The sequence below is a fragment of the Amblyomma maculatum genome, chromosome 11 (genome assembly GCF_055883805.1).
Source record: "Amblyomma maculatum isolate TAMU_Amacu chromosome 11, ASM5588380v1, whole genome shotgun sequence".
Lineage (NCBI taxonomy): Eukaryota > Metazoa > Arthropoda > Arachnida > Ixodida > Ixodidae > Amblyomma > Amblyomma maculatum.
The window spans coordinates 66,906,416-66,934,057 of NC_139354.1; the positions used below are offsets into that span (position 1 = coordinate 66,906,416).

The 27,642-nt window shown below is 50.0% G+C and overlaps 1 protein-coding gene across 1 annotated transcript in view; it reads right to left on the minus strand.

The window, feature by feature from the left end:
* Positions 1-15,194, minus strand: part of LOC146174030 (growth arrest-specific protein 2-like) — a 234,962-nt gene extending 219,768 nt beyond the window's left edge. Inside the window, exon 1 of the mRNA XM_084584333.1 lies at positions 14,808-15,194. The gene's annotated coding sequence lies outside the window, so the exon portion shown is untranslated. The remainder of the gene's footprint in view (positions 1-14,807) is intronic.
* Positions 15,195-27,642: the final 12,448 nt, after the last annotated feature.

Here is a 27,642-nt window from a genome sequence, read left to right on the forward strand (position 1 = left end):
TGTAGCTGAGCCACCTCCGCTGCCTCGTGCAGATAGAAGAGAATACAGAGAAGAAAGAAAAGGAAGAGGGAAAGAAAGACGCGCGCCGCAACAACAGCCGTCGTCCACCACCAGCGGTGGCGTGTGCAATGACGGCCTACAACAGATAAAAATTCGGTGCCAGGCTAGCCCCCGCCGCAAGCGGCGGTGACCTACCTGCACCAGCCCCATCAGGGGAGAGCCTCCTCGCTTTGAAGAGGACGCGCTTCAATCTTCAAACGCCACAAATGGAGATGCCACCACCGCAGGTATACCATCCTCACCAGCCAGCAAACGGCTACTGTTCATTGTCTTAGAGCAGAGGCAATTAAGCACGCGGCACCGCGAAAGTTCTGTGCGTTACAACATAAGACGTTGGCAGCCCCCAATATCCCGAAAGCTTCTCGTCCGTCGCTGTAACTGCAAACATTTCGTACATAAACAAAATACGAATGTAGAGAACAACCGCCAAAAACTGAATATTTAGTAAGAGACCCCAGAACAAACAGAACGTCAATGAAAGCAGCGCAGACCTCTGCAAACCGAAACGTCACTGACCCGAGGAGCGTCGGGTCGGGTGTCGACGGCCCGGAGACAGCGTCTTTATACGAAAAAGCAGAACGGTGTCAACGCGGAATCGAGTGGTGAACGAACCGCAAATCCTCAACAAGCGCGAGCGCGTCAATCATCCCTCGGCGGCAACTATGCTGTCAACTGCCCCGCCCCGCTGAGCGCGCTTGCTTTGTTTCTCTTTACTTGTGGCGCGCTAGCTGTTTCCCGTGGCGTTTGGTGTTATCACCCTTCCGCGTTCCTTTCCCTGCGTTTCAGTGCGGTTTCTGTGTACACCTCACTAGCGTACTCAGCGCACTGTCGACTCCAAGCCCAATACGAGGCCCGCTCAAATAATACTGCCGAAAGCGAACAGGCAAACGCTTGGACACTTTAAAAAAAATCTGTCATCGATCTCGATCGATGGCCTCTTCCACCTAATGTGCGTTGTTGTCAATGCACAATTATCCGCTTCGGATGAGACGTCATGACAGCCTCCAGCTGCTCTAGCGCCTGTTGTGAGGTGTAGAAGAGCAGGTGTAATGCCTTTGGGTCGACAAATATGTCTTGCCCTATATCTTAAACCACGACGCCTGCGAGACTCGAGCGGAATGATATTAAGGGAAAGGCAACGATCCGTTAGAAGAACCTGCACCCAAAACCAGCTGCGCTCGCAAGCTGAATTCCTGCAACGCCAAGAGAAGGCGCCAAGAAGAAGCACGGCGATAATAAGGAGGGCGCCATGCCAAACTGTTGTTCCATCCGTCACACAGCCGGCATCACGTACAAACACGCATAGACACGGAGCCGGGGACGCACGCCGGGGGCTCAAGCGCTCGATCCACAAGCGCGATGGCGATGGGCGCCAAGATTTATGTTCTTCCCTGAGCGCTTCATTGTGCGGGTAATAATCGATTGACGCGAGCCTCGTACGCTCGCTCGCATGTGGAGAAAACACGAGCACACGCGCGCAGCTGCCGCCTTTCAGCTCGACGTCGGCACTCGGTGTACGCAACGCCACAGCACAGCCGGTCACGTTCGGCCCATTTAAAAAGAGAAAAACGTTCACGTCGAAACAGAATCACTCGACACTGCGTGATGCCAATTATCTTGACAAGTTCGGTAGCGAGAGCTGCTGCTACGCCCTATACGGAGAACAATGGATTACGAACGAAATTCAATGCTTAAGAGATTATGCTCCAATAAAGACTGAAGATGTAGCGTATAGGTACACCGCGTTGCGATAACACGCAAACGCTCGGGGTTCCTAGGCACTGCGGTTGCTTTTAAAGGATGGTGCGCTATAGCGGCAGCATGCTAGTGAATTAGGGGAATCCATCAATACATATTGGCGGAGACGTGCCAGTATATACCTAACATATCGCTTTGCCCGATTCAGTGCATCCGTTTTTGTTTTTTTTTCTACCTGTCTACCACGCTCAGCATTCTGCCTTAACAATTAACCTATGGCTTTTTGAAGGCCTAAGGCTTCTTATCAGAGTGCAAGAATGCGGCAAAACCGATATTTTTACTCGATCCGGAAAAATCCGGCGCTCTGAGCGTAGATATACTGTCATCGAGCGCCTTTTAGCGTCGACAAAGCGTCCACCTCCCCCTCGACTACACGCCATGTTACACGTACTAGCTTTCGGCCCAAGCATTTTTCTGTCGCCCCTTCGTGTTTTTGTCCGCACGAAGGTAGGAAATGAAATAAACGGGCGTTCTTCCCAGTTCCCACGAGTGTACCAAAACAGACATGCACAACGCTCACGACGAGTGCGTAAATCACGAAAAGCGTCTCACTCGCCTCACGTATACCACCTGCCGCACCATTGCCTCGCTCGGTGAGCAGCTCATAGCGTCCGTGAAGGCGCCAAATTACGCACAATGTTACCACGCACGTGAACGAATAATCCGCCGTCATTATATATACACAAGGGAGCGAAGAAAGCCGCGCGCATTAATCAAACCGCCTGCGAGGCAGAAACGCACGCGGCGCATACGTATATAAAACGCGAGCCACGCTTCTCCGCTCTTCTGTATATATACAACCGAGTTTAGGAAGAAAAAAAAAAAAAAAAGAACGTGACAGCCTATAGCCATAAATAAGTTATACGCGCGCACACTTGCCAGCACGCGGTGCGCCAGCGGCCATCAAGGCGTCACGAACGTGGCAACTGGGGCGCAAACGCAAGGTAAAGGCACGCATAGCAGATACCACCGAGCCGATATGCCAACACGCCGGTATCCTTATCTTCAAACAGGCAACCCCTGAGGCGAATGTCAATGAGACGAGGTACTTAAAGCACCAAGCGAATCATTTGCATAGCCCCGGAAAAAAAAAAAAAAATGAAAGCACGCCGGTCAGGATTTCTTTGGCCGATATAATACTGAGTTTTGTGAGCGAACGGAAGGACAGCGCGGTTGTCGGGACCAAAGGAGAAACCGAAACCAGTTTGCAACCTAACTGCATCAACTTTCTCGACAGACGAGTAGATTGCGAGAAAGACGTCGGTATAATCACTTGAGCGGCCCTGAACGCCTTCTGGGGGGAAGCGATATAATATACGCACCTTATCTGGACCCTGCGACTCCATCACGACTTGCAAACCCGCTTTGCTCTCGTTTGAGTTCCGAATGCAAATGAGAGACAAGCTTGAGCCTACCGAATGTTGTTGGGGCCTATACTGAAATTGCATTTCCTCCCCTCGCCCCCTTTATTTCCTCCACTTCCCGGCGAGACAGGCGTGAAGCTGCTGGGCCACTCGTGACATTCCGTCGGAAGTGGAGAGAGGAGCAAGAGGTCGTAAAAATAAATCTATCTAGGAACCGGCGCAAATAGGATAACTAACGTACAATGCTTACGGCGGGGATAAAAAAAAAAAGCATAAACAACGCAGCGGCTGGACACACGATAAGCGCTTATCATAAGTCTTTAAAACCAGCTGTATTCAGCGCTCGGTGGTGCCCGCTGTATTCAGTTAACGGGCGCAATGAAACAGGTTACGAAAAAGAAAAAAAAAAAAGAAACCACGCATCTCTTTGCGCGTATACCAGGAAACAAACAAACAAAAAACGATAAGCCACGCGCAATGGAAGCGAAGGCGCACAAGCCGAGGACATTCCACAAGTGGCTGGGACGGCCGACCGACCGGCGCTCGGTCCAGGAACGACACACAGGGGACGCGAAAGAGAGACCTGTCGACTGTCGCCTCCTTCTTGGACTGCTAGCTGCCTGGGTGGCGGGCTGTTTAACAAAACGACGCCGACTGCGATAAACCAAGTGCCACGAAGAACAGAGTCAACGACTTCCTGCTTGGTCGCGCGCCGCCCGCGCCACAGACACTGGCGTCCAACAAGAAAACCACCACAGCTGCTTTCTTCTGGCGAGAGGTGGTTTCGCGCAACAAGGACGGCCCTTTCATCTTTTCAAACGCGGTTAGCGAGACCGACCAGGAGGTTTTCTGAAAGGAACTCAGTCAACGTCGGCTCCACAGCCCGGCGAAAGTTCGACTCTCCCTCCACCTATTCCCTTCCAGCAGCTGTGCCCGCTGGTTAGCTAACCGCAATGTGGTGGTACGGCGCTCCACATTCACGGGAACCTCGCCTCGGAAGACCCGTGGCGTGAAGGATGATGACACTTCGGGCTCGCCGCTCGCCCGTAAATCGCCCAATCGTAAATTGACCGTACTATCTCTCTCTCAGGCAACTCGGCAGGGATATGAGGTGGTCTGGATGCAAACGAGGCCCCAGAGCGCGCTGAATTGAGAGAGCCGCTCATCCGGCTAGCAGCGGCCTCCACAGACCCTAGTGACCCGGTAAAGGGCTGTTCATATGTTACCGGGCTTCCGGCCAAAACTCGTCCCTTCTTGGGCGACTGCAACGTCGCATATGAGGCCCTGAATCCTGAGACGGAAGACGGCGAAAACGCGCCGATTAAGCGTGCGCACAAACTCTGGTAGGACCGTTTCAGCGCTGTCGTGACGCTGGGACTAAGTTGACCCGGCCTTCACTTGGTAGCGTGCAGAGACTCGGGGTTGATGAAGGATTGAATCTTCGAAGTTGGGAAAATATATACAAGCGGGTTTAATGGCACTTTGAGAAAACTTATTTACATGATTATTTACATGAAAAAGAAGGGTACATCAGCAAAATGGCAAGCGTTAAGAGTTCATAGCGAGAAGCGTCTGGATGAGCCGTTTACCCAGGGCTCAGAGCGTCTTTTCGTGCTCTGCAATGTCCTTAAAACCCCCTATGTCCAGCCCCTCTCTGAAGATGCTGGCCAACCAGTTCCAGGGCACGCCCCTCAGATATCGGCATCCAATCGAACACATCACTGCATTGATGGTCTGATGCACTGACTGGTCCGGCATTGTTTCGTTGGGCGTGGTCACTTGTTGGCGGGAAGAGCTTGGGAACGGCGAGGAGGTACATTTCTATTCTTCAGCAAAGATTCGATATGCTGGTTCCGGTAAGTGGATTTCCTTCTCAGAAACCCAAGTGCACGTGCGCGCCGCATACTGCTCCCAGCATTGTCCCTTTCCAGCAATTGCAAATCTTTCCTGCATTCCCGGGAAATCCTCTAATGGCCGTAATCACCTTGCTCCTTTCTTGTCCTGTACGTCAGCGGACGTGTCACTCTGTCGTCTCCTTTGGACAATAGGCATTCCTCACTGGACGATAGCGCTTCTCGACGGGAAGGGTGAACAACTGAACGAAAGCACTTCCGGCTATTTCCCGCAGGGGGACATTTTGTATTTTTCTAGACGTTCCCTTGACAGGGCCAATTTGGCATTTGCAGGGTCTCCACAAAGCAAAACAGGCTTACACAAAAGGATTCATGGAAATAGGCTCACTTAGCGCCATTGTACCAACAGCACATATCCACAGCACTTATCCATGCCCACAGGCGAACAATAGAGCGCGCAAGTGCCGATGATGCACGGTCATAACAGCGCTTGCAACGAAAAGAGGGATGTAAGCGAACCAGTGACTGAAAAAAACAACAGCATATTACTACATACAAAGCACTCCCAGTCACAGAAGTACACCTTCAACACCTCAGGCAAACTAGACCAAAGGGGTCGTTGTACTGTCTATTCAGTTTCTTTATCCCGAAATGTGCGATGGGTGTAGTTATTTAGCCATTCTGTTTCCCAGTAACGGCCTCTAGCATGTGTCTTGCTTTTTTCATGCACTTGTTAGTTTCTGTTATTTTTCCAACACGGCACGGGGCATGTTGCTGAGCCCTTTAAGCGCAAAAAAATAATAATAATAATAATATTTTGCAGCTTCCTAAACTTTAGCACGGAGCGCAAAAAGAAAAAAAAAAAGAAAAGCTCCTGGAATGCAGCACGTCTGAGGACAGCCCCCGAAAAACAAGCCTCAGCTCGTCTCCCCGTTTTCTTCTCAAAAAGGTTTCTGCAACTTGCCGTTTATTTCGAACGAGACAGAGAGAGAGAAACACAGTTTTAATGCTACACTAAACGATCCAGAACAACGCTGAGCAATGACGCGCAGTAACAAAAGGGAGGAGATAAAACAGCCGAGCTGTTGTCTGCGCCAGGCAGCGAGTAGCGTATGCCATCTAAGCAGTCGTATCACTCACTGCTGTTCGCGCGACTCGTAAAACAAGCAAGCCGGGCACCGGTGCCTCTTTTACAGTCGCACCATCGCTACTCTCGTCTATCAGATGGTCAGTGTGGTCTGCCGAGGACAATCCAGCCGAGAACAGTGGAGCGCCTAGCACGCGAACAACACATGGGAGAAGATCATCAAACGCAGTCGAGCGTTCTGCCGACCACACCAGAGAGTCTGCACAGCCTAAAATACGTCGAATTAGCTGCGGGTCCATAATTTCGGGCTCGTTTTTCGGTAACGACGAAAAACATTCCCGACAGTTCAGATGCCGGGCCGCTGCGCCTAACTTCCCAGTTGATTCCGGGCCACGCGCGAGTGTGTGCGCGCATTTCGAACGAACGCATCAAGCCACTTGTCGGTGCTGTCTCGATGCGCGTTGTCTCGCAAAAAAAAAAAAAAAAAAAAAAAAAAAGAAAAAAAAAAGAAAAGAAAAAAAAAGGAAAAGAAAAGAAAAAAGATGAGGAATGACGGTGGGCCCCCAGCGGAGGGAAGGGACCTAGCAAAGTGTATTGTCGGGTCGCGGAGCAGAGCCGGTGCGGACCCACTGATGTGTTGAAGAAAGGCGACCGGGAGCGGGGCGCGTTTCCAGGGGACGTTCGTGTTCTGTCGCTCACTAGCTCGCTACTTGGGCCATTTTGGAGAAGTCGCCAAGATCGCCGGGGTCATTTGTTTTAGCAGCACATTCCGTTGTAAAAGTTTCTGTACCGGGAGTACGTGCGAACGGAAGTTGTCGGGGGAAAAAAAGGGGTGGTACCGACAGAGACGGGTGCCGGCTTTGGATCAAAAGGTTTTTGCCCCGTAGGCGCCGCTCGGACGCCGTGCGCTGCCTTGTGCATTTCACCCAGTCGTTCCGTTCCCCGACTCCTGTGAGCGGCGGCACCAAAGGTTCCCTGAAAAGGTTTGGGGAAGCGGGAGGACGACGTTGGCGTTTAGGGCCGCTTCCGCGCATTGCCTGTGGCAGGTAAGCGCGCGCGCGGAAAAGGTTCTTTTGTTCGCCCCTTTGCTTACGGCCGGCCGGCAGGTGCCACCTCTGTATATCGTGGGTAAAGGCGGCGGCTGTGCTTTGTTTGTTCTCCGCCCCTGCATTTGAGAGAGTGTCTGAATGCGATCTTGACGAAGGGAAAGCGCGTACGTTGTGGAAGGCACGCGATGCTGGCGATGCAACCTCCACGCAGGTGCCAATGTGTCACTGGTATTTTGAATTTAAACGAACTTTTCCCGTTGGTGTCGTGAAGTTCCGGTTCTGACTGGTTGAAAGCCATGTCTGTGGATGTTAAAAAAGTGACTTAAACGTGTGTTTTGGCGCGAAACGGGAACTCGGGACTGGGCTGCCGGTCTCGCGGACTAGTGGCCTGACCCAACACCACCTAGAAGAGTCTTCTAGGTGGTGTTGCCTGACCGCGGTGAGCTCCGGTGAGGCGAAGTGTTGTCGGGCGAGAGTGGCGCCAGTACCACTCAGGCCTAGGTGTATCTCCCAGTTAAGTCTGCGCTTTATCAACGGCGCTACGAATCTCTAGCGCTAATTTCTTTCGTCCGGCAAAAGAAGAAGGGTCTTAGGGCAGTGCGCGCATTCGACGAATACGGACAACCCCATCCCATGGGCGCCGCCACACTGCCGTGGTGTTCACGTTTCAGAGGTGGAAGCGGCAGCCTTGCAAAATTTAGGCATTTTCCTCGTCCGATGCAAAGGTCTAGCTATACAGCGCTAACCACGAGAGACATACCCGCCCCTCCCTCCAGCAGAGAGAAAAGGCCAACTATGCGAACATTACGAACGACGATACCCACGCGGTTAGCGCCCGTTTAACTTGCTGCCTCATCTTCCCCAGCTTCCGTCATTTACTCGAAGTCTGCGCCCAGGTTGCCACACTCACAAAGAAACATCCAGGATTGCCAGATTAAAGTCGGCCTGCATCTAGAGGTGAAGTCATTCTCAAGGGGACACTGCCCTTAAAACCGGAGGACTCGCAAGGCCAAAAGACGAAGAAAAAGAAAAGAAGCAGAAGACATCGCTGAAATATACCGCTTTCGCTAGCGGACTGCGATTGCGTCAATAAACATTCTTGATACATATTTTGGAGGCTGATGAGAGTTACGACCCAGATCCAGTTGGCAAGCACTAATCACAGAATCATTTATAGTCTCGACTCTCGATGTCATCACTAACGTCAATGGCTTTAACCAATCAACAGCTAAAAAAAAAATAAAAAAGGAACAACTTTCTGTATTCATCCCCAAACTTCGCAGAAAAGAGAGGTCCCCTTTTGTCAAGTGGCGCCAGCACCGCCATAACAAGGCTTAGTTATATGGGGTTTTATGGCGCATACGCTATGAAGCGCCAAACACAAGGTTAGATGATTTGTTATATGAAGTGCCTAGAGTTATGATGCTCAGATTTGGTTAAAAACATTGGCTTATTTTAAGAAACGTAAAAACAAGACCAAAACCGATGAGTGCTTGTTCGCCATAACAAAGCAATATAACTTATAAGGAATAAAAACGGTGGCGTCATGTCTTTCAAACGGTGAGAACTACTCTAGAGGTGAAACCAGACAGTGACGTGGACAGGACTGGTCCTACAATGGCAAGCAAACCTAAAAACGCGAAGGACGCCCCATCGCCAACACCATATTTGGGCGCGGAGGCTACCTTCTACAGCGTACACGACTACAGGGTGGGTCAACTAAACTTTCATGTTTTTCGCTGAGTTTTGTTGGTCCTAAAGGTGGCTGCCGCCGTGATTTGGGAGGAAGCCATATGTATTGCAACGAGCGACTTATCTGCATGCACAAAGCACTTCAAGAACTGCCCCGATGCCGGGAACTAGTGCAGTGCGTCCAACAGTCTTTGATCGATAAGTATACGCAACGCGCAAGGATGCCACGACGTAGCACAGCAATCACGACGTGTATGCAATCATGCTACGAACACGCGTGCTTTGCTGGCACGCGGCCGCTTGACAGGGCATGAGCGATTAAACAGCTGTGTCGGCGATGAGCACAACGGTGAACGGCATAACACCAACGTGCAAGAAATAGAAAGCAAGAAAAGTACGCGTGATAGTTCACACGTGGTGAAGATAAAACTTGACGCACTCATTTCGCCTCACGCTGTCCCCCCCCCCCCCCCCCCCATACAACGAACACAGTGCACGTTTGCAACAAGCGTCGCCAGCGAGGTGACAAAAAAATAAAAAATAAAAGAAAGTCACTGGGCAGTTGAATTTGCGTCTCTGAGCGTCCAAGTCAGCCATAACACGAGTATCGTCTTCATTCTTTTCTGTCGTCACCAACCACCAACTCGAGTGGGGGTGCTTCGGGGAATGGAGGAAGCCGAAAAACTGACGTGTACCGGACTCGTTACGCAGTCCACAGGTTACGACCGCAATCATCAGTAGACGATGATGTGCGGGCAGAAATGAAGTGCGCGAAGCAAAAAAGGAAAATCACTTGTTTTTCCTCTCAAGATATGTTACCAGGTAAGGTAGGAGCACGCAACACTAACGCCATTACCTCACCCTACGGAGCACGTGGGACAACAGCGAGGTGTCGAGCCGTTTTCCCGTCCCACTTCAATTGCCACTTCCGCACCATTACACCGCTATATTTACCGTACGCGCAACTACACGGGGGCCGTGCATTAGTAGAAAGACTTTCAGGACGTGCACGAGTAAATAAGCCCGCCGGGACAGAATATCCAGTCCGCGACGTGGGAATGAGGTCAGACCCATCCCGACTCGCCAACGCATTTCGCGCCGCCCGCTCGTTCGCCTGCCGTTGTCACTTTTTTTACGCCACGGTCCTTGCGCCTGACGCACGGGGTGTCGAGTTTCTGGCGATGACAGGCGGCGTCACAGAAACTGCCACTCCTTGGACCAGCGCCTCTGGCGGTGCTCCTTCCTCCGGCGTTAGTAGCTCCAGCTGTCTTCGTCATAACCGCAAGCGCACAGACGAATGCAACGGAAACGAAATGGCTTCACCTTTCTATCTCAGCCATACCATATAAATGAGCATGATAGCAACTGCTACCACCCCGTTTCAAAGGGGACGCTCCTATATTCCATCCATCCATCCATCCATCCATCCATCCATCCATCCATCCATCCATCCATCCATCCATCCATCCACCTATCCTTACAGTTATTGGAAAGAATTCTACTTCAACTGCACCATTTTTCTTTTTTTTTTTTTTTCCAGCGTTCAGTGAAAGCAAAAAAAATCTGGTTTTACAAGAAAAAGCTTATAGTAACTGTCGATACGATGGCTCTTGATACCTGCACAACGAGAAAAGGATGAGAGAAAACATGAGAGGAGGAAGAAACCGTTATGGTGGATTCACACGACGGACCGAATAGCGAAGTGATCGGTCACGTGACCTCTGATCCGGGGTTCGTCCGTCCGCGGTATAGTGCTCTAGAAGCACTATATCCGCGGCGAGCATTTACACGGTGGGGGTGGTGGTGGTGGTGAAAACTTTATTTCCGTAGAACAGCAGACGACAGAGCAGACTTACTCTTGCTCCCAGAGCACTGCGCGAGAGGAGAGCCTTGTTCTGGCGCACTGTTATCGAGGGTAGCCACTATGGACGATGCGTGGACGGTGGGTGAATGCGCGGTGTGCGACAGCCTGCAGCTACTGCTGCTTTGCCGTTTTGCATAGTTTTGCCAAAGTATTAATTGTTGTGGTGACTGTTCCGCTCGAAGGTATTTCTACTACAGCAGTGCAAGCGATCGCGCTTACTCTATGAGAGCTGCATGAACATGCTGCTTTCAACCCTTGGAAGACGACCATTCGGACTGCTGCCCCTACGCTTCCGGTACATACGTGCCAAATGCAAAAGCTTATGCAGCGTAACTGTAAGCGCGCGAAAACGCTTGAGGAAAGCGATTAATACATTCAAGCGACTGTTCTTGGCAGCCACAAACCTCACGTATTTGGTATCGCGCCACTGTAATTTCTGTGAAAACCATGTACTGCGAATGAAGGCAAAAACAGGCTCGACTCCAAAATAGGAACGACTGCCGTCAGTCGTTTGAAGCCGCTTCTCGCTTTCCTCCAGCGTTTTAGTGCAATGTATGTTACGTTGTCTATGCTTGGGCACCGGGAGCATAGCTGGAAAACGTTCCGCGAGAGAAATGAATAATGTCTTGTCCGTGAACTCGCGACCTTATCGCGAATTGCTGCTTGCGGACTGAAGCGAAGCAGCGGAAATCACTGACGTAGGGCAACGTCACAGCGAATCGTGAGTGTGATTCGCGATTTGGTCCGTCGTGTGAATCCACCTTTAGGCACTGTAGCAGAGTGCTCTGGAATAATTAGACCAACTGACATCGCGCAGTAAACGGGCACCTCTTTGCGCTTCCGCTCCATCGAGGCGTGAGGTGGTGAAGAGTGGCTGTTCCTGGCCCTACGAGGCTGGGACGATAGGTCAACGCCGCTTGGGGCGGGGCCTAGCCAGCCACCGAAGTTTAGCTGTTAGGCCGTCATTGCACCCGCCACCGCTTAGGTGGTGGTGGACGACGGCTGTTGTTGCGGCACGCGTCTTTCTCTCCCTGTTCTTTTTCTTTCTTCTCTACTTTCTCTCTTCTGTCCGCACGAGGCAGCGGGGTGGGCTCAGCTACAAAGCCAGTAGCAGGCCCGTGCGTTCTTTTCCTTCTTCCTATAGCCACAACAGCAACCGCTCCATCGAGAGCCGACTGCCGGGCGCGGATTTATGGGCCAGTATTGAATTGCGCGTCGATCGCGGCATCTCGGAGAAAACAGCTTGGACTCGAAAGGTCTCAAATGACGCTTATGGCCAAGTCCCTAAACGCAAAGACGCAAAACTTCTAACGCGCAGTTGATTGACTTGGAGGTACAAATAGGGCTGTGTTGCTTTTACGCCTTTCCCTTGCGTCGCTCGGTCTGTCCAATACCTTGTCTCCTATCAGTCATAATAACAGGTAGCTACAGCCCAGAGAACTAGGTCACAGTCATCGGGGTGAAGAAATATAGTCGGGTGGTAAGATAAGCATATCGACTAGCAGAGAGATAACAATCAGTTAGTAATATGCCCAGCGACAACACGGTGTTATCACCAAAATCAGGGCACTAGAGGCTAGTCTGAAAGCGGCAGTGTAAACTCTGATCCAACCAAGCCCTGAACCCCAGGACAATCCGAAACCGCACTTGAATAGCCGGCGAAAACGGTGCACCCTGACCCATTTAATACTCGCTCGCTCATGCGAGCAAAATCAAGGCAACAAAATGTCCGACGACCTCTTTGCGTCAAACTTAAAAACGCCCGTTCGCCGAGATCTCGAAGGTCAAGAACTCGCCAGAACATGCAGGCTCATCGAGAGAGCGCCCAAACAATAACAGCGGTGGGTATCAATGCCATGACCGCAGAGGTCACTCTTTTTCCACGCGTTTGCTTCGCAGCGACTGGCGTTGGCTTGAATATATTCTCTACTACGTCGCACCCTGTAGCTTTTTTATTTTTTTATTTTTCGCAAAGTCGGCAGATCAAATACCGCGTCGAAACCTTCGCGGTAACGGCACGTAGTACTTGGGACGTATAGGTACGCATCGGTGAACGCCGATCAAGCGTTACACCCGCGCAGCCATACACATACAACAAGACGATTGCGCAGCTGATCTGCTATCATACGGTTCGGCCACTTCCTTACGGTCACTACCACTGCCAGCCGATCTCCACGGTCCGACGAACTCGCATTCAAAGAAAACAACAGGAGCGAAAAACTTTCGCGGAGAGCCGAGAGAAAAAAAAAATAACAGCAAAAAAAAAAAAAAAAAAAAGCGGCATGGAGAGTAATATTTAGAAGCCGAGATATACCACCGTAAAGCACGCCCCTAGCAAAGCCGGGCAAGAAAAGGCCCGGAAGCGCGCGAAACAGCGCCGAAATTCGCGGGTCCGTATCGAGGACCAGCAGGAGCGGAAAACGGCGAAGATGGAACGCGCGCCGCTGGAAACAGAATTGATGAAAAAAAAAAAAATGAAATGAAATGAAACGGAGATGCATCGAGCGTACCACTGCACGGTGGGAAATCTAGGCCAAGAGAACCCGCACGCTGGGCAGTCGATGCCACCGTTTCCAGGCAACGGAAGCGTGTCCTCCGCGCGTGGTGCTCCTACTGCTCTATCCTTAAGCGATGTTATTATGCCGTAGGCCGAAGAAAACGGAAATAAAGCGACAAGGCGATTCGAAACAACTACTGTACAAAGACAGGCTTCTCCGACTCGATTTCGGCGCTAACGAGATAGCGTGCCGGAATGGTTCGTTCGCTTATCCCTCAGAAACCGTAGAATCGAAGAAGCCATTTCCGTAGCGATATGGCGCCGAAAGCAGACAGCGACCAAATAAATCGACAGAAGCTTCACGAATCAGCGATAAGGGAAGCTTGAGAACGCCACGTAATGCACTTTGAGCTAGGATTCCGAAAGGAACTGGGCCAAGAAGGACCTATTTCCGAATTGTTCTCCCTCGCACTGTCACGACTTGGGATACCAACACGCCCTACTACACGGAAGGCAGTCGCCACAAGTTATGAAGCCGGAAGCTTAGGGCGCGAAGACGTTACCCGTAACACCTTTCCCAAGTACTCAAAGTGCTCAATCACTGAAACATGACTGATCCCTATACATATGCTGGCCGGAAGTGCATTTTTTTTTAATATTGTCTTATTTTATACAGCGGACTCCTTCCGTCAATATGCTTCTCGCTGTCAGTATTCACAACTCTGGCGTGATGAGAGGGTTTTGACAACGATATGTTATACTATTTGAGAGGACTCGAGAAGACATTAGAAACACTCTGAGCGAATGAGTCAGATGGCCAACAGTTGATAAATTACAAGAATTGCTTAAGACTTCAATCAATATTAAATGTTAGCGGCCATACCATGCCAACCTAGTCGGCCACTAAAAGGACTAAAAAGGACTGCATTGCACTCGCGAACCCTGACTACAATAATTAAATGTGTTTCTCTAATCCCTTGCACTCGCGCAGAGACAAATGAAACCAACAGATGCGCCTCTAAATACACGTGCAAAGCGAACGCTTTCCGATCGGGCTGGCACATATGTCGAGAGCGCTGACCACAAAACGCCGAAACGTCCCCAAGACCGGACCTATCGACTCGTTTCCGGCAGTTTGGCAGTGCGCGATATCGTTGCGAGCTGCGAGCTACCGCGACAGTCACGAAACACGTGCAACACGAGACCACGCCACCGGACCCCCGCGTTCGGAGTCAACATTTTGGCCGCCACAGCTGCGTTCTTGGAAACACCGAACGCGCGACGGCCTGACATCGTGGGAAAATAAATACTGGGGCTGAAACATTCAGTTGGCACGGCTGTGTCGAGCCCACACACACACACGCATAAAAAAAAAATCGTCACGCGCAGCCAGCGAGCACTCTTTCGACCACGCCGAAAACATAAAGCCGGCTGTCAAAGCAGCACGCCATACATTGCCACCGGCGCTTGCCCAGTGCTGGCCTTTTGTTGTCTGAGGACCGTGTCGCGAAGTACTGTCGCAGGAGTAACAGCAGATATAAAGCGGTCACAGAATTGAACAAATCATTCCTGAAGACATTTACCTGGTATTTGGAATCCGGCAGTAGTGAAGCGTTTGACGTCCTCTCATGCACCACGCCAAAGGCGCATTGTTCGTCTCACAGACGACGCCGATCTGGGAAGAAAGACTACGGATGCGCGGACACTGTCGTCTCTCGTGGATCAAGAATGAAAGGCACTGATCACGACGACGACGCACTCGGGACGATATTCGGCAACACGACACCACCGTGGAGAAGACACACGAGACGAGGCCGACACACAAGCAACAGCGGACGCAAGCACGAGACACGCCGGTTCCTCGCCGGCGCACGCGGAGCGACGCACACAACGGACGGGCAGCGCGCGGGCTCTCCCTGCCTCCGAGACGCCGCCAGGCAACAACACAACGACGACGCTTCTCACCGGCCTGCAGCCCGCCCGTTCTAGGCCATGTTCTGCAGAACAATGCGGCAGCCGGCCAGTTTGGCCTGGTGCTGCCACCTATCGATGCATTTGCAACACAGATGCTTTCACGAGACGTAGAGTTTCTTTAGATCTTTATGAGAGGGCGCCACAATAGACTTTTATTTTTCTAGACGCAGTAGGGCAGGTTTTCATGGCCCATCTCGAGGGGAGTATACGCTAACCGCGAGAACCAAGTTCTTTCGTTGAGAGAAAATATGAGCGTTTGTCAGAAATATGCGTTGCTATGAGTATGTCAAACTTGGAGCACATTTCCTTCATTACGAATGAGGTAAACAGACCACATGTTCTACATGTAATATACTTTTGCTATCACATCAAATAGAATCTACTATTTTTTGTTTGTGCTTAAAAGATAATAAAAGGGATCTTCTGAGAAGGATGACTAGCTCTGAGCACGCTCCATTGCACAAAGCGTGAAACCATGGCCGAAGGCGGATGACAAAAATACTAGTAGTGTTTTTGTTCTTTTGTTTTCTCTTTTCTGTCATACCACCCACATACTTCAGGGAGGTGTATGCCGTGAATGCTCGCGTTGTTGATGATATTTCTTTTTTTCAGTGCCTGCCTTCTAACTCCTCTTAACAGACTTTTCACAACTCCTGCCGTGGAAAGAATGCCCTTCACAAATCTGCCCTGGCTTAAGCTTAGTATGCCTGTTTGCTATGATATGTGAAGTTAGACCACGCCTGAACCTGCAATTGTTTTAAAAAAATACATTATTTCGAAGGCGTCTGCAGAAAATAAAGCAACAGAAATAACTTTCCAATACCATGCCGCAACATTCAGACTTTTAAGATAGCCGACAAGATCAGCTCAAACCCGCGTCACCCCATGAACTCGCCAAGAAACAAATACAAAAGTAAAAAGTCAAACATCGCACATTACGATGTCAGTGTTGTTTGTTGCTGCTGCTGCGAATGAAGGAAGAAGGAAAAGAAAATGCACGGGCCTGATACTGGCTCTGTAGCTGAGCCACCTCCGCTAACTCGTGCGGACAGAAGAGAGAAAGTAGAGAAGAAAAAGAAGAGGGAGAGAAAGACGCGCGCCGCAATAGCCGTCGTCCACCACCGAAGGGGTAGCGGTGCAATGACGGCTTACAACAGATGAAAATTCGGTGGCAGGCTAGCCCCCGCCCCAAGCAACGTTGGCCTACCAGTCCCAGGTCCGTAGTATGAGCACTTGCCTTGTCAGATGGAAGGAAGGATGCACTAAGTGCGATCCTCCTGTGAGGGTACAGACCTCAACCTGCGACCATCATCATCCTACGGCTACCCCAGGCAAGGCCTCCCGCACCATAAGGTTTGGGGTTTTTTTTTTTTTTTTGTTTCGGGGAGCGAGCTTTTCCCAGCCAAGGGGCTCATGCAATCCGGCCTGTTCCCACCGGGGCGGGGTCGCAGTGCATATGCACCACGTCCGCACCACCCCGGTGGCTCGAAGCCTGACGCGAGCAAGTCTTCTAATATCTCACTTCGAGTTTTCCGTTTTCTTCTTTGAAGATCACCATGGGGTGTCCCCATTCTTCAAAAAACTTCTTTCTCCCTAAGTGGCGTCTCTCTCTCTCTAGGCGGAACCATAGTTCTTTTCTGATTTTGGCCTTCGCTTCATGGAGGCTCGGAGTCTTGTTCGAGTAGACCGCTTTGCAGCGGGCCAACCACACCTGATAGTTGACCTCTGCCAGTGTCAAGACAAACTGTTTGCGCCCTTCCTTTGGAAGCGGGTTGAAGTAGCGCACGGTGGGGTATGGGATCCCGGGGAGGCCGAACATATCTCTCAGACGCTCTAGGAGTGCTGCGGGAATTAGGCACTCAAGAAAGATGTGCTCCGCTGTCCTCGGGCCAAGCAGAAGGGACACAGGTCAATCATTCCTGACGTCGCAGGGACGAAGGCACGCCTTCTGATAGGTAAGATGCCTCTTGCGAACCTCCACATCAGGGAGGCTCGGCGTGCATCGAGGAAGTGGGCGGTTATGTACTGCCAACTGGGTCTTTCTGCACATAGCATGTATCTTGATAGGCGGGCAGGGAGCGGAGGGGTGATCATATTGATATCTTTCAGGTGCATGGTTCGTGGGTCAACGTCAGACGAGTTTTCTTTCAGGTACTCTAAGTCTGTGGCTGCGGTTCGGTAAAATGATAGTGGCGACCCTGCATGCGGGGTGTTGTGGTGTAGGACCTTCTCAGTGAATGTTCGCAGCCATGTCGACAGATAGTACGAAGCCATCGTTTTTGTTAGCGGCATGTCGCATTCGACGGCTCTGAATGTCCATTTGATGTGCACAGCCCTTGCGAGAGTATCCAGATCGGGCAGCTCCAGGCCACCTTTGAATCTGGGCAGGCAGACAATGGCTCGTTTTACCTTATCGGGGGCTCCCTAGCACAAAAAGCGGTATATGTATTTCTGGAGCTGTTTTTTCTTGTCTGGGGGGATGTCAAGAATGCTGGCCACAAAGCTGAGGGTAGAAATCAGCATTGTCTTGATGATGGTGGCCTGCGCAGTCAGGGGACATTTTAGAGCACCAAGGTTGTGGGTTTTGATGCTTAGTTGCTCTTCAGCCCTATTCCAATTTCTAGGCGCTGGCCCAGCCGAATCGAAGAAATATCCGAGGATTCGTGTCTCGCGAGTAACAGAGATCGATTGGATAGTGGTAGGGGAGGGGGTCGCGTTCAAGGCCATAACAGTGGATTTCTTGTGATTGAGGCGAGCCCCACTCGCTTGGCAGTACTCCGTAGTTAATTCAAGTAGTCTCTCCAGTGATGTTGTGTCTGGCACCACCACAGAAACGTCATCCGCGTAGGCGAACACTGGAGTGCAGGGAGGGCCAGCTGGCAAAGGTGCTTTGTGGATGCCGCCATCTCTAACAATCTTTTGCAGGAGGGGTTCAATCCCTATGACATAGAGCAACGGGGAGAGGGGGCAACCTTGACGGACACCCCTTTCCACGGGGAATGGCATTGAGATGCGCCCCTGTACAATGACTGCTGCTTGTGGTGCGGCATAAAGCGCCTTGCACATATTTATGTATTGTACGGCAATGCGCGCGAGCTCAAGTGTCCTAAACAGGTACTCGTGACTCAGGCGGTCGAATGCCTTCTCTTGGTCCAGGGAGCAAAGAAAGCCATTGATGCTGCGCGATTCCATCCATGTCAAAAGGTCTCTCAGAGCCATGCCATGGAGTTCTACCGAACGGCCTGGGACGCAGCAAGCCTGTTGCGGGCCTACTATTGACGATAGAGCAGGCGTCAGGCGTAAGGAGAGACATTTGGCAATTGCCTTGTAGTCCGTATTTAGAAGGGTTATTGGCCTCCAAGCTTTAAGGTCACTGCTCCTGGAAGTGTCCTTGCACAGGAGTGTGATGAGGCCTTCGTTCATACTTGGAGTTAGTTCCCCTCACTCTAGGGCGTCGTTTGCTAAGTTGGTGAAAGCGGTTTTTAGCGACGGCCAAAACTTTATGTAAAAAGCTGGCGGGAGTCCATCCATACCCGGGCTTCTGTTTGGCTTCATCTGTTTTAGGGCTGTGTGTAGCTCTTCAGACGACAGCCATGTGTCGTCTAGGTTAGGTGCGTCAGTTGCTACCTCCAGCTGGAACGATGTGGGGGTGCAGGGCTCAGCAGCATAAAGTTCGATGTAGAAATCGCGTGCTAAACTCAATACCTGCTTGGGGTTCGTAACAATATTGCCGGTGAGTGGACCTTCGACTGCAGAGAGGGTTTCGTTCTTTCTGGCAAGGCGACGGCGTAGCAGATGACGCGAACACCATGCTTTCCCATCGTTCAGCGCGTGCTGTTGCGCGAAGTCTGTCCCAGCGCCGATTTAGAAGACGATGGAACTCCTTACGCAGGGTGGCCAACGCCGCGGGGATGCTTGGTCCCTGAGAAAATGGGGCCGATAGCGCGATGATGGCATCCGAGACTATTCGGATTTCTTCTCTCTCTTCCCGCGCCATCTTCTTCCCCCACTCTAGGAGGCAAATCTTGATGGAGGTTTTCATATTATCCCAGCTTTGTGCATCCATGTTAGGGGAGACGTAACGCTTTATAACTTTGACGACTTCCTGCTGGACACGCTCGTCATCCAGAAGTCGCGTGTTTAGTTTCCAGCAACCCTTTTCTCGTGGAGAAATATCAGCCGCACACAAGCGCGTGATAAGCAGCTTGTGATCACTTAGGGCATTGGGGAATACCCACACAGAGTGCAGGGAATCAGCTACGCTAGCAGAGACATAGACGCGGTCAATACGGCTTTCGAGGCCACGGCCAGACCAGGTCATGCCGGCGCGACCAGGTTGTAGTGCGCGCCAAGCATCGGTTAAGTCTAACTCCTCCACCAGATCACGCAAGGCTTGTGCGCCACTGTGGTCTCGTCTAAGCCGCCGCGGTGTACCCCGAAGAGAGCGGCGGTCTTCTTTGAAGAGGAGACAGTTAAAATCGCCCAATAACACTATTTTGGCTGGGCCAATAAATCTCTCTTCTAGCCCCTCAAAAAATTCTCGCTGTCCAAAACGGCATGGGGCATATACATTAATGATGCGCATGCCATTGTTAAGGTCAATCGAGACAAAGCTTCCTGCGTTGTCCCTATCATGGCGTAGGACTGACAGGCCGGCGTCTCTTAGGAAGATGAGCGCAACTCCCCCTGAACCCTTCCTTCCGAAACTCCAATAGGATTTTGTGCTGAAACGGAGGTCAAAATTTTCAATTTGTTCTTGCCGGTGAATATAAGTTTCTACGATGGCGCGGGCTATGTCTATTGTTTCATCTTGTTTCGCTGCTTTAGTAAAGCCGCGAATGTTTAGCGTTGAGAGAACGAAGGAAAAGGCCAGGATGTAGCTAAAGGAAGGGAAGGGGGGAAAGCGCGACCACCTCATGAGGAGGGAGCGGTGTCATGAGCAGTGGGAGAAGCGGAAGGGGACTCCGCTGTGGAATCGCCGTCGTAGATGTCCGAGATGTCCGAGTAGCGATCACAATTCGTTGTGTTGCAAATGTGACAGCGAGGTTGGCTCGGCATTTCTGTTTCAGTGTCAGAGCTGCTCTCGCTTATTGGTGAAGGGTTTTTCAGAAACGCACGCTTCGTCAACGGCGCGTCGGCGGAAGATTCCGATGATGTTGATGGCGCTGTTTTTTTGGTTTTCTTCTTTTTGGGACTGCGCTTGCGTTTGGGGCGTACTGTGGTCGTATCCATGTCCTTCTCTTCATCTTCTTCAGTTTCAGCCGATCGGTCTTTTTTTGCGGCAGCGACGCCGGCTGCACACTCTTGCTCCTCTACCGTGGCGGCCACTGAGGGCACCTGGCAGTGTCCAGTTTCAGTTTTCTTTTCGGGGTTCTGTTCGGGCGCTGTAGAGGGTGCGGCAATGTCCGTAACCGCTTTCCCGGCAGCGGACGTTGGGGGCACCTCGTGGTCTTCATAGACAACTTCTGCTTGTTTTTCCTCTAAATCTTCAGATGGCGCGGCCGCAGCCGTCGCCTCCTTGCTATCTTCCTCTGTGACGGCGTTTGTAGACGCATCACCCTGCGTCTCGGTAGTCTCGGTATCTTTCGGGTTCTCAGGAGTTGCCAGCACGAGTGCTGGCGCGGGCTGCTCCCAATAATCGGCTGGCTGTTCATTCACGTCTTCATTCCCTAACACAGACGCAAATGTCCTCTTCTTACATGCCTTTACAGCGTGGTCCTCACCACACTTAGGGCACACGGCATCACACACTTCATGCCCATACGTGCCGCAACGCTCGCACTGTGGCGTGTTGCAACTCGCGCCCATGTGGCCTTCATATCCGCACTTGCGGCATACCCTCCTTCATACTCGCACTGGATGGTTGTATCAATCACATCCAGGAAGTTCGGAATCTCAGACTTCATCTCTATCTTTATCCGTCGGATCCCCGTGGTGACGAACGGGAAACCGGGGATGGTCTCGCGAGCAACGCTGACAATTTTTCCATAGGGCTGAAGTGCATTTGCCAACTCTACGTCATGGTGCTCCGATGAGTAGCCAGAGACGCGCACCAGCTTCGCGCGCGTGCCCCGATACTCAAAAGTCACCGCAGTTCCCTTAACATCTACGACGGGATCCTTCAGGAATCTCTCAACAGCAGCCCTAGTCTTCAGGAAAATCTCGAACCTCCCGCCTGTGAAATCTTGAACGCCACCAAGTTCCGTTTTCGCAAAACGTTTCACTAGGATCTTCGTCAGTTCTAGCGTTGTGGTGCCTTGCGGCACAAGGGCCGAAAAACGTAAAAGGCTTCAGCCGCTTGGCTGTAGGAAGAAAGAAAAGAAAATGCACGGGCCTGCTACTGGCTCTGTAGCTGAGCCACCTCCGCGGCCTCGTGCTGGCAGAAGAAAGAAAAATAGAGAAGAAAGAAAAAAGAAGAGAGAGAAGAAAGACGCACGCCGCAACAACAGCTGTCGTCCACCACCACCGAAGCGGTGGCGGGCGCAGTGACGGCCTACAACAGATAAAAATCAGTGGCAGGCTAGCCCCCGCCGCAAGCGGCGGTGACCTATCTGTCCCAGCCTCATCAGGGCAGGAATCATGTCAGTGCACGTGAAAGATCTTCAAGTGGTCGAAATTAGCAGCCTCCAATACGGCTCCTCTTTCCACTTTCACTCCCACCTTCCTTTCTCCATTTACGGCAAGGTTCAGCTGCCCTCAGAAACATGTGTGACAGATAGTGCGGCTTTCCTTTCAGTGAGCTATTTATTATTATTATTATTATTATTATTATTATTATTATTATTATTATTATTATTATTATTATTATTATTATTATTATTATTATTATTAGCATCGTGAACGCTATAGCGTCTGTGCACCATTTGTTAGGCTCGATAGGCTTTAAAGGCCCATATTTTATGCGAAGCATATTGCTAGAGGTAAACCACAGCCCTTCGTGACGGTTACACGCCGTGCAAAGAATGTGGAATGCTACGTCACACCACGTGATACGCTGACGTCACGACAGAGGAGAGACGGCCTCCGTCCCATAGGCCGGCGTGCCGGGGGCGGGGAGCAGGGGGCCTCCTACATCGGTGGAAAAATAAAGTTCATAACAACAACAACAAAGAGACGGGGGACCGGCTCGCGCCGTCGGCTGCAGTTGCACGCCGTGCGGACTACGTGGTATGGTGACGTCACACCACGTGATACGCTGACGTCACGACAGAGGAGAGACGGTGGCAATCGAGTATCGTTGGCCTCGGGGACGACATGTTCGTTGTGCCTGTCGGTAACACAGTTAGATTAGAGATGAACGAGTCATGCTATTACCTAGTTTTATGCGTTGGGAAAACATTGTGCATTCCAAGTTTAAACCGTGTAAAAGCACGTGTAACCAAGGAAAGAAAAGTTTAGCCAAGTGTAACCATGGAAAGCCGAGTTTAGCAATCAATATGCTTCGCATCTGACCAGGCTTGACCAAGCTAAGCCTCAGCCATCTTTTACAGCTGTTGTTAGGTAGTGGGGCACAGGCACCATCACCTACCAACCGAACTCGCTGAGCCTTGAAAGAGCTAGAGGAAGCGAACGCTGAAATAAACAGCCCGATGGAACTAATGAAAGAAACGACAGCCACGCTTCGCCAACGGTTTTGATTGCGTGACGCGATGGCATGCCGGCCGTTTCCAATGGAGTCTCTGTAGTTTCATTTATTCCAGGTCTCTCCCTCGGGAAGGCTTCGTAACCCAGGATTAATGTATTTGTGAGTTTTCTCCTGCTGTCACAGTGCGCGGGCTTCCATTTATCGGTTCCAAATTTCACGGCCTTTTTTATGGAAGATTGATCCAAGAAAGAAAACTTCTAAATGGGATGTAAGAATATATATTTAGAATGCAGCTGATAGGAAATCGTCGATTTGGACAGCGTTACTAGATTTAGCAGGGTAGATGTGTAGGCCAGTTGGTGAGACATAAGGAAAATAAAACCGCAGCAGACACAGGACGGAGGCTAGAGACAACACAGGGCGGTACTGGCAGCTGAAACGTTTATTGAAAAAACAGGGGCTTTTAAAGACAGATGGCACATGTGACCTTACAATCAGGTAAAGTGGGCTGAAACATGAAAACCAAACAAGACCTTCGGCGAACCTTAAACGACAACAATCAGCACGTGGAAGTTGATAAAAGGATGATAACAAGCATAATCTGTAAAAGAGGAAATCATTACAAAATAATCTGAACAATCTACAACAGCACATGCAAAAAGTGGATGCAAACAAACCAAACAGTAAAACAACCACCCAAGAAGTCACATGACAAGGAAATCTAGTTCTTTTTGGAGGAGAGCAACAGAAGGTGAGCTAACGCATTCATCTGGATGCGAACGCTGGATGGCAACCGCCTCTACAATCTCTCTTTCAAGTTGTCCCTTCCTTCTTCCTATAATCTCAGTCTGGCTGAGCTGTGGGCGACAGCCCCGACAACTACGGCAGTGAATCGGAAAATTCGAGCCCCCCCCCCCCCCCCCAAGGAACGCGCGTGTTCTCGTAAACGATCATTTAAGCACCTACCGGTTTGTCCAATATAAACACGCCCACAACTGAGGGGAATCTTGTAAATAACCCCTTTCGCACATGCGACACGTTTGTTCTCTTCTAGGTGTTTTATGCCACACGTGCCTGATCTGGAAACATTCTTTCCCACCAAATTGCACAATCTGGACAGTTTGCAAGGTGCAGAAAGAACAATATCGACGCCATATTTACCTGAAATCTTTTTAAGATTATGTGAAACCTTATGAATGTAAGAAATGACTTCAAGTTTCATCGGGCTAGTAGTTTGTAAGGAGACAGGTTGTTTTTCTTTTTCTTTCTTGCGTAGCTTCTTGGCCACCGATTCGGCAATCGCCCTTAACAGGAAACTCGGGTAACCTGCCCTCTCCAGTCGCTCCACTTGAAGATGAAAACTAGAATGCAGCATGTGAACGCATGATTTTAAAACCGCGGATCTAAAACATGAAGAGGCCAGGCCTCGCTTCACCACCTTAGAATGAGAAGAATCGAAAGGCAACAAGGCTTTCCTCGTCCTGGGTTGGAAGGCCCAACACACGTGATCACTGTGGTTAAAAAGCAGTTTAAGGTCTAAAAACTGAATGGAAGCCTTTTGTGGAAGTTCCAAAGTGAATTTAAGAAACCTTGAGCAACTAGAGAAGTCGCCTAATATCTCGTTAGCTACTTCTGCTAGAACATCATCGGATGAAAGTTTCAAAAAAATAAAAAAATCATCTACGTATCTAAATATCTTTGCAATGAAGGGTTGTGTTAGCTTATGCTCAAGCAAATGGTCTAAATGCGCAAGAAAGATTTCACACAGCACAGGGGCGACACGAGATCCTAACGTACAATTTTTCGTCAAAAGACACAATGGTGGAACAAAGATAAAAAGAAAGGAGCTCAAGAAAAGAATCTGGTGACACACCACAAGAGTTCTGGAACCGAACCACTCCACAAACGTCAATCAATTCTCTTACTGCGCTGAAAAGTGCTTCGTGCGGTATCGAGTAAAACAACTCTTCCACATCGACGGACAGCGCTGAGTTGGCACCTGCAATGCCAACTCAGCGCACCTTCTGTTGCTCTCCTCCAAAAAGAACTAGATTTCCTTGTCATGTGACTTCTTGGGTGGTTGTTTTACTGTTTGGTTTGTTTGCATCCACTTTCTCACCTGGTTGTCGGTCGTTAAAAATTATTTTGAACCTCTTGTTTTGGATTCGTGTCATGCTCATCTAGTGCGGAGATCTTTGTCTTTTCATTCATGTGCTGTTGTAGATTGTTCAGATTATTTTGTAATGATTTCCTCTTTTACAGATTATGCTTGTTATCATCCTTTTATCAACTTCCACGTGCTGATTGTTGTCGTTTAAGGTTCGCCGAAGGTCTTGTTTGGTTTTCATGTTTCAGCCCACTTTACCTGATTGTAAGGTCACATGTGCCATCTGTCTTTAAAAGCCCCTGTTTTTTCAATAAACGTTTCAGTTGCCAGTACCGCCCTGTGTTGTCTCTAGCCTCCGTCCTGTGTCTGCTGCGGTTTTATTTTCCTTATGTTACTAGAGTACCTGGAAGTAATCTAATAACGTTGGACCTGAGACCACATGTGTGCCGTGAGAATCTACAGCAAATGATGTAAAAATGCGCTTTGTAATTTTACGCAGAGCATATATATCTCGTTCAGTTTCCGTTGCCGTAGCGTTAAACCATTTCGCTTCCCACTTCTAGTCAAGTGGGATCGGCTACTTAAGTTTGCGATAGGAATATTATTAACCGATGACACATGTGCCTCCCCGTTCATTGTAAGCGTAGGTGTCCGCCAAAAATCCAGACAGATACTGCGCCTCCCTTTCTCCGAACCCAAGCCAACTAAAGACGTTTCTTTGCAAAACTCTGTGCCAATCTCTCGACAGCAACAGGTGGCGCGGAGAAAACGTCGATAAACTAATGCATTCCCTAACCTATATATTTTCCCCCGAATTCCTTATTTCAGGAATTAGCCTGACCTGTCGTTTGTGGGGTGAAATAGCACCACTAAACCACAAAATTTGGCATTGTTGGGCCCATCTGCCTCCCGGAGAACTCATGCCTTTTTCCTCCCTTGACACGTGGAATGAAACGCCAGGGATGACCCGGATATTGTTTAGGTGTAGAGGAAGGACTCTGCCGCACGGGGAGTTAACTCGAAGTCAGGTTTGTGCATCCCTAAGTTCTTGAAAGACTAACTGGTCGCGCCGCGCAGTTCCTTCGCCCTCTCGATGTCGCCTGTTTACTTATATCGGCTTCCGAGACTGTATTGCTTGTATCTGGTATATCGAAAGCACCTCCATCACATTTCTTATTCAGGTGGATTAGGTGGTGGATTGCTTGTCTCGCTATTTGACATTTGATGAGCAGGCGTGATCGACGTCAGGGGTAGGGCGCCTCGATGCGCGCGCCCTATCGAGGCACCCTAGTCAGGGGTGTAGCCAGGGGGGTTGTTTCGATGTTACAACACTTCCCGAAATTTTTTGGAGTGGTGCATCCCCCTCTCCTCCTCCTCACGGCATTTTTTTGCTTATTTTTTTTCGAGCGGCGGCGTATAACAGCTCGCGAAAAATATGTCTAGTTACGCAGTTATCGACGTCATATATCGGTTATGTGACGTCATTTGCTGACGTGCGGCTACGCTCAACATTTCGGCTTAACCACGTTGATATCCTAACCTTTTCTCATGATAGCTTTATCAAGTCTAATCTATGACGCGATATATTTCAGCTTGAAAGAAGTAGTAGAGGCCTTGAAATGAATGAGGGCATAGGGATATATATTCTTGCTACTTTGGCTGGTTGACTTTAATAATCCCCTGACCGCCATAATCTGGCGCAAAAAAAAAAATATAGACATCTTTGTTTAGAAAAAAAATCACACCAGCATTTGGCTGAATTGTACAGAATGAATGTGAAACCAATGTAATCTGCACGATCCATACTTTTTGTTGCAACCCAAATTTCTCCAAGAGATGGGAGTTCCAATTCACCTCATCTGTCTCCTCAGGAACCTTTATGAAGGGCAAGAGGCCACAGTCAGAACTGGGCATGTTCTTACTGATTGGTTTCCGATTGAGAAAGGGGTGAGGCAAGGCTGCATACTGTCGCCCTGCCTATTTAACCTATATGCAGAGTGCATCATGAGAAAGGCCGGTCTGGACGAGTCTTCAGCTGGAGTGAAGATTGCTGGAAAACGTATCAACAACCTTAGATATGCGGATGATACCACTCTAATTGCAGAAAGTGAAGTGGAACTCAAGAGACTTCTGATGCGCGTACAAGAAGAGAGTGAGAAGTTTGGGCTTAAACTGAACATTAAAAAGACGAAGATCATGGCGTCTTGCCCTATCAAGTCCTGGAGCATCAATGGACAAGAAGTGGAAGCTGTGACAGATTTTCTGTTCTTGGGCGCCAAGATTACCTCGGAAGGAGACTGCAGCCATGAAATTAGGAGACGCCTGCTTCTGGGAAAGAGAGCAATGGTTAGCCTTGACCGCCTAGTAAAGAGCAGAGACATTAGTCTGCCAACCAAGATCCGTATAACCCGTGCTATGGTCTTTCCAGTTGTGATGTATGGATGCGAGAGTTGGACTGTGAAAAAGGCTGACCGCCGAAGAATTGACGCGTTTGAATTGTGGTGCTGGCGAAGACTCTTAAGAGTTCCTTGGACTGCCAGAAGATCAAATCAGTCGATATTGTCGACTATAAACCCTGACTGCTCATTGGAGGGTCAAATTCTAAAGTTAAAGCTCAGCTACTTTGGTCATCTGATGAGAAGAGAGGAGTCGCTGGAGAAAGATTTGATGTTGGGAAAGGTTGAGGGTCGCCGGAGAAGGGGTAGGCAGCGAACGCGATGGTTAGATGGCATTCTCGAGGCATTGCAGATGA